The sequence below is a fragment of the Mytilus californianus genome, unplaced genomic scaffold (assembly GCF_021869535.1).
Source record: "Mytilus californianus isolate M0D057914Y unplaced genomic scaffold, xbMytCali1.0.p SCAF_34, whole genome shotgun sequence".
In the NCBI taxonomy this organism is placed as follows: Eukaryota; Metazoa; Mollusca; class Bivalvia; order Mytilida; family Mytilidae; genus Mytilus; species Mytilus californianus.
Window position 1 is genome coordinate 77,160 of NW_026262684.1, and position 8,242 is coordinate 85,401.

The 8,242-nt window shown below is 30.9% G+C and overlaps 1 long non-coding RNA gene across 1 annotated transcript; it reads right to left on the bottom strand.

Annotated features, from left to right (window-relative positions):
• Nucleotides 1-2,344: 2,344 nt before the first annotated feature.
• LOC127736592 (uncharacterized) lies at nt 2,345-7,305 on the bottom strand. Its single transcript, XR_007999062.1, has 3 exons — nt 7,183-7,305; nt 4,247-4,537; nt 2,345-2,952 (listed from the first exon to the last, which is right to left on the bottom strand). It is a non-coding gene; the product is annotated as an uncharacterized LOC127736592 (long non-coding RNA).
• Between the last annotated feature and the right edge of the window lie 937 nt (nt 7,306-8,242).

Consider the following 8,242-nt stretch of genomic DNA (forward strand, 5'->3'; position numbering starts at 1 on the left):
ATTACAACTGGTACTAAAATAAATCTTGTTCTCCCAGACTGGGTTATCAATCAGTACACAACGCGCGGCAACGGATTTATTAAAAAAAGAAAACAGTCTAAGAAACGTCTGGGTTACGTTGTATATAGATATAAGAAGATGTGGTATGAGTGCCGATGAGACAACTCTCCATCCAAGTCATAATTTGTAAATGTAAACCATTAAAGGTCAACGTATACGGTCTTCAACACAGAGCCTTGGCTCAAATCGAACAGCAAGCTATAAAGGGCCCCCAAAAAATTAGTAGTGTAAAACCATTCAAACGGGAAAACCAACGGTGTCTAATCTATTTACAAAAACAGATATACTTGCATATAAATCCATATACAATGAAACGGTTTTTGAAAAGTGGACCGAACGTTTTGACCATCGACATTTTGCAATAAAAATACTAGTTATGACCACAAGATTTTAACAGCCAGTGCAAGACTCGCACGAACGTTAGATTTAGTTAGAGGGGCGATATTCTGACGCGTTTTTTAATTCTTGGTCACCCATGTTTAGAAAGAAAGGGGAGAAATCCAAACAATTTCAGACCAATCACAAACGCTGTTACAAATTTGACCTTATGACGTCAAAGAATTCCCCACAATGCAATTATTGCATATAAATAAAAAACTACTATACCAATTGAACAAAAAATATTGCATTCAAATGACATTTTATACCAATTGAATAAAAACTATTGCATTTGAATGAAATTTTACCATTTGAATGAAAAATTATACCAATTGAATGAAAAATTATACCATTTGAATGAAAAGTGTTACCATTTGAATAAAAAATATTGCATTTAAATGAAAAAAAAATACCATTCAAATAAAAAAATGTTGCATTTAAATGAAGAAATATACCAATTAAAAAGAAATATTGCATTTAAATGAAAAATATCAAATTTTTGCAACCAATACCATGCCATAACAAACTATATAGAAATCATTATTTTACATTCAGTGTATAGTTAGCTATCATATCAAACCGGAATTGACATTATGTAAAACTCATCAACAATACCAAGCTTATAATTTGGTACGCCAGACAGTCGTGTCGTCTACAAAATCAGTGGTGCTTGAATCACTACAGTTGGAATTTCAAATCAAATACATGTAATAAGTTGTGTCTGGTGTAGGAAAACATTGATGTTTTGAATAATTCAACTTTGCATCAACGAAAATTTACAGAAAATGAACATATCAGTAATATGCTAACCGTAAATAGCTAATTAGCTGCTTCATTTATAAAGATAAAAACAACATTTTTTTGTTTGCTTTTAAAGCGGTATATGTTTTGCTATCTTTTAAAACTCTTTTAGTATTTTCAAACTGGAAGTTGAAATATTCGATCTCATTTAGTCTCATAATTTTACATGTCATAGTATTATACTATTGTTCTCTGATGTCTACCCATGCTTTATATTATGTAATATATGTTGTTAATTTTGCCATAGCATGTCTATGCTTTAATTTGCAATAAAGATTCATTCATTCATTTAAATTTGAAACTAGTTACTAATAACTTATCATCAATTGTAAATGCCAGATTGGACCTTAAACTATTCTCTGATCATATTGTTTTTAATTGAAACCTTATATGAGTTATTAACTGATTTGATTTTGATTTGTTTAGAAAGTTTTTTGAAGTCAATTTAGATCCGTTTAGTTTTTGTGCATACTGTTTAGTAGATGATATTTACTTGTAAAGATCAACAACATACTGAATTGTCTGTAAATCTACTGAATTTACTGCAGTAGATAACTTTCAAAATTGTTTGATAGACTGTACATGACCTAATAATTTCTTGTTGTGACTTGGCAGATGATATTTAGGTCAAAATGGCATGAAACTAATATACAACGGACCGAATATGACATTTATAAACTGGAAGTACCTAGTTGATTTATTTTTAACTGAAACCCTATAAAGCAATTATGCATCTTGGTGTAAACCAACAGTTGCTTATTATTTCCCTTTTGTCATACAATTTATATGTTTGGCATTAGATCGATTTTAAGTCATCTTCTGAAATCGAAAGTTACAGCGTTTACCTTCAAATGTGAATTTAAACGTGTAAAGAATTGCTCACTGAACAACAAGTTATATGTTGTTATTGTATTTCCCCCATGCAAGAATTTTAAAATAGTATCTTTTAATTTATTTGACATTTGGGCATTTGTTCTTCCCATTGCTCTAATTGAAAAATGATACCCAAAATCTTTTTCGTCGTACATATTTTATGAATACATGATTATACAACTTTATACTTATTAAATTATTCTATTAATTTATTGCACATTTGTTAAACATTTATATTAACCATACATTTGTCTTTATAAAGCTCAGTACAGAAAACACAAATCTATTATGCAGTTACTTTCGTAGTTCAGATTTATTGCATCCTCTTGTATATAACAAGCTAGGGCTTTGTGTAATTATCAATTGCTGTATTAATGTACTCTGCAGATGTTGTTGCCGCGCTTGCCGGTGATATAATTGTGTTTTGATACATATTTGGGATGATGCTACTGTATTGGTGCATTTCGATAATTGAAGGAATTATCGCCTGATAGGGATTTTCATAACCGTCACCAGTTTGTCCTATGAAAGAGCTTGCACTTGAACTATCTCCACCACCACTCGATATAACATCGTTGCGCACGGTGTCTGTTGGTATATGGTCATTATTATCTAGTTCAAAGTTAGTTATTGGATCAACAATCATATTGTTATAATTAATTGTTCCTATTTCATCATATTGACCTTCTGGAGTGATTTCCACCGTCGCATTAGATCTTCTTTTTCGCCTCAAACGGCAATAAATATGTGAGACAATACTGCATATTAGCATTCCTCCAACAATATTTCCAATAATCACCGAGCAATAATTGTATACAGGAAGCGTTATTTGTTCGTATTCTGTAAATACAGTAATACTTTTAATTAACTTACGTCTGATTTGTCAGTATACTGAACAGTTAAATAAGTTTATTGTTGCTTTTGAAACTACTAATTCAACTTAACTTGTAAGACGGGATTATTAAACGATATGACTAAACTTGAGTTTCTGGCAAGGTTGATGTTTTTACATATTTTATCACAATATATTAATGTTCATTTGCATTTATTAGGAGACAACCATTCGATATTCTGAGAGAGCAAAAAAAAAGGGGGCGGTTTAGGCTTGACAATTCATTTTAATTTGTTGCTGAGCATGCTTATTTCTTGTCCACGAATTATTCTTTCAAATCCAGTCTTTTATAAGGTTATTTATATTTAGCCCTCAACAAGCCAGAATAATCATTGTCTGAAGTCTAATTAGCACATGTTATACCAAAGGTTTTTTTTATGAACATGTTTTCCCTGATTAAAAGTTATTAATCTAATATAATAAGAACCACAGTATGATACAAAGTAGAATTATTTAAATTAATAATATGCTTAAAGGATTAAATTTAAAATGTTTATTTCTATCAAACATTACTCTTTTTTTATTTCAACGAGAAACGATATGTGTCTCCAGAGGACGCATTTGTCAATTGGCTCTATTACATAGCTGTAATGTTTAATGAAAACCTTAATATTAGTCACAGCCCATATTATTCGCTGGATTATCAACTTGGTATGAAATATCAACCACAAAAACAGAATTTCTGAAATGAAATATGTCACTATCGGTTTTAAACTTAGTCATTCACATCTATCGTAATTATCAGATACTGAAAAAAGTCTTTATTGCTTTACACTATTCAGAAAGAGCCGGGAGATATCAAGGGTACCATAAAAAATCATAAATCGAAGAGAAATTGACAACGTCAATTGAAAAAAAGACGACAGACAAACAAGTCCACAAAACAGTTCATAAAAAACGAATAAAGATTGGGCAACATGAACCCCATCAAATAATTGAGGGTGATATTATATGTTCCTGCAGATTATTCAGACCTTGCTCCACATCCGTCAGTTTGGTCATGGTCATTACGAATTCGGTGATAAGTCATATTATATGATCTCACAATCTTTTACCAATTCAGTTTTTTTTTAACTATCATGGTAGGGGTTGTTGTGATATTGAGTACATATGCTCGCGCTTTAATAAACTTATTATCTGATATTTTGAGCAATTATGTGCACTTTAGTCAGATACGTATTTACATAGGATCCTAAACGTCGATCACACAGCCAACCAGTATCTTCCCAATTATGTACTTACCAAAAATTCTAGCTTCTGTAACACTTGTTTTTTCACTATCTCCAATTACATTTCTAGAAAACATGCACACAAAATATTGTTTATTTGATACCAGTTCATATATAGTGTACTTAATTTCATTTTCGAAGCTATATTTTACGGGACCTGTGGTTGTCCACGATTCTGTGTCAGTATTTCGATGCTGTATAAAGAAATCTTGATTGGATCCACCATTAAAACCTGGAATCCATGACACTATCATGTGGTTTTCGTATTGAACCACTGTTATATTGTTTGGAGGTTCTGGTCGATCTAAAAGTAAAAGTGATTTATAGCCAAACACATCTACAACATGTACAATGTGTTATACAAATCAAACAAATCAAAAAGCTGAATAACAAACAAAACATGCGAGACTTAATCGCAGTAAAGGATTCCAAGAAGTTAACGTGATAAAATAAACCAAATTATATTACTAAAAGAATATGTATTAAGTTACATGTAGCTAAGCCTTAAATGAACTGTACTGTAACAATCATGACATTAGTTAATATCTGGTTTTGGTTGAGAGGTAATCCTACGGCAGTTTTGTTAATCGTTTAAAATACAAACGTTACCAATTGTGCTGCACCATATGTGCCTTTTAACAATTGATTTCTCAAGGCAAAATATTTGAAGATAATAAACATACCACAATTGTGGAAGAGCTGATCAAACCCAAAAGGATCTAAAGTATATCTAAAAATGATTAATCAAAAGACTGTTACGTGTTGGTATTTTTAATTTCATTTTGCCTTCAACAGTTTGAAAACCTTTTCAGTGCAATTATAACACAGTTTTTAGTGATATCATTTGCCATCTTAATAATTATAGATTAGTGTATATATTATATCGCATCAACATATAACTTGTAGTAAGATGAACACATGCATAGTAAAAAGATAAACAAAATAAATACGTACTCCCCGATCTGAGGTAAACAGTATATGAATTACACCCTTTAATGTTACAAGCCTCTAGAGTATAATTTACAAAGTCCTCCTCTGTCGCTAAGCCAAGATGAAACACAACTGTTATTTCAGGTAATTTTAGTTTGAAATCATGGAATATATCAGGAGTATGAGCCCTTCCCTTTGTAATCCTTGGACGTAGAACCCTGTTATGATTTGATATCTTCAGTTGTATAATATCAAGTTTACTGTACAAAATAACAGTGATATTAAGTTCATATCCATATTGCCCAAGCTGTACTCTTTTGTTTGTTGAAATGAAGATGGGTGGTGCTAATAAAATAAGAACAAAGTTTTTTAAATTCTAAACATTGTTTTTTTTTTTCATATCATATTATTAAACATGTAAATACTCATTATTTTAGGCATGCCTACATTGACAACTCTAGGTATCTTGACTGAACAATTATCGTAATCATTATTCCTCCTTAAAAATCCAATTTGATGGTGGAAAACTACGGAAGCGTATTAGGGCCATTCTTTTTTATTATTTTTTTTTTAAATTGTCGACTTTAATCTTGGAATTTCCAACCTTAATCTTGGAATTACCAAATTTAATCTTGAAATTATCAACATTAAACTTGCAAATTCCAACTTTAATGTAAAGTCCTTGAATCTATGCATTTTAAAATTCACCTTTCAAATTTGTTTCCAAATGAATTGCGAAAATCATAAGTGATGATAAACGTTTAGTGCCTATATAAGCACGGGTCATAAATAAAATATTGTATTTTATAAGTAAAGGTCATTCTTTGTATATATTTATAGATAACATATATTAGTGAATGTTATATAAAAATGGGTACAGTAAAGCACATCAAACAGAAGTGCACTGTTTGGCAGAGGTGAGAGTCCAGTGAGCAAAAAAAAAAATAAACCAGTAAACTAGGTCACGAGTTAGCTAAGTCGTGATAACAGTAATGCTGCTTTGAACGTTTAGCTTAGTTCTTATATATTCATGCATGTTTGATTAAGTCTGTGTATATCATCATGCTTGTCCTATTGCTTATGCTCAAAATGTATGCTATATGTGTCATTACGGAGGTGAGCATTTTGATTTTATATGGGGAAGGGGGGGAGGCCATTTTTGGATGAATCATTTATTTTCAGTCTCTGCTAAGCCAGTTTAATTAATTTATGCGATTACGCATAGCATTCATTTATTTTCAATCAATTCTAATAACAAAATACGGCTTTGCATAACACGGCTGATTGTTATTTTTCATCCTGCCATGAATTCAGTTTTATATTTTCAGTTATTGTCTGATCTGATGATTCATTTTCACCCCCGCCCCCTCCCCGAATATCAAGTGAGCGTCCTCTAATGCATTATTAACAAGGTGTTTTGTTTGTATTTATGTATATATATGCATCACATAGAGCTGGTAATTCCAAGATAAATGTTGATAGTTCCAAGATTAAAGTTGAAATTTCCAAGTTTAAAGTTGATAATTCCAGGATTAAAGTTGGAATTTCCAAGAATAAAGTTGGTAATTCCAAGTTAAATGTTGATAAATCCAAGATTAAAGTTGAAATTTCCAAATTTAAAGTTCATAATTCCAAGATGAAAGTTAATAATTCCAAGAATAAAGTAGGAAATTCCAAGATTAAAGTTGGAAATTCCAAGAATAAAATTGATAATTCCAAGACCAAATTGATAATTCCAAGATTAAAGTTGGAAATTCCAAGATTAAAGTTGGAAGTTCCAAGATAAAAGGCGATAATTTGAAAAAAAAAAATAATTGAAAAGGATGGGCTTTATACGCTATCGCATATAAAAAAAATATATTCATCAATCAATTCATGGAACCTATCTATACAAATCTTTCCCTGAAATTTATAGAATATACTGAACAAATTCAAGAGAAATATAAATAAACTAATGAATAAAAACAAAACTGAGTACTATTTTTAATATCATTTTGCTTTACTTTTGCAATAATATACCTTCATATTGAACGGATACTGCTCCTTCCTGATACAAATTTTCATTTGTAGCTTTTATACCATTGGATACTCTACATACGTAAATGCCAACATGTTCAAGAAGTGTGTTATTGCTTTGTGCAATTATTGTGAGTTTTCCGTTTTGATCTCCTTCAAGTTTTTGAATTGTTTCATTGAATTCTGATCGAAAGTACCATTTTGCAAAGGTGTAATTGTTAGGTTCACCCTCTGGATGACAGTGTAGATTGATAGTTTGTCCAGTAATTGTGTACGACACACTGACCACTGGAGGGTCTATACAATATTAAAAATTTAATATTATTCAAACACAATTATGTTTTCAAGTTAAATTGATAAGTGTTAATGTTAAAAATGTCATGAACGAATACTGTAAATTCAGAAATGATTATAATTCTGTGAAAATTGCAACATTATATATTTAAAATTTTTAAGAAACTTGCGTACCATGTTGATAGGATTACTTCGTTTTCTACACACTTCTCCCTGTAATCGCAGTAATTTACCCTCGCATTTGTGTTAAACCATTTTTGAAATTTTAGTACTTAGCAATATTTTTGCGCCAGTCGGACAGAAGGTCCGACAAATCAGTTTGATTTACGATAAGATTATATAATAGTCGATTCGAATGAAGCACATTTATCTAGAAGTTGCTGTAGATTTTTTCAAATCGCTCAAAATTAGTTTATGCAGTTGAATAAAACTTACACAGAACCTTGAAATCTATATGTAATTCTGATATTCCTACTCTATTTGAAGCAACACAGGTATATCGTTGTGTGTGAGTACGATGGCTTGGGCTGAATGTCAAACATGATATGGTATTATTGACAACTAAAGAGTTTACATTCCCTTTCCAATTTATCTGATCCATTGGTGGATTACTGTTTCCTTGACAACACACTTGTGACGAAGTATTTTCAATCAGTTTTACAAGTGCAGGATGATCGATAGTCAGCGATGGTTTGTCTACAAAACACAACACTTCATTATACATGTTACATGATTGTGTTTTAGTGCCAAAAATCATATGCATGAAACT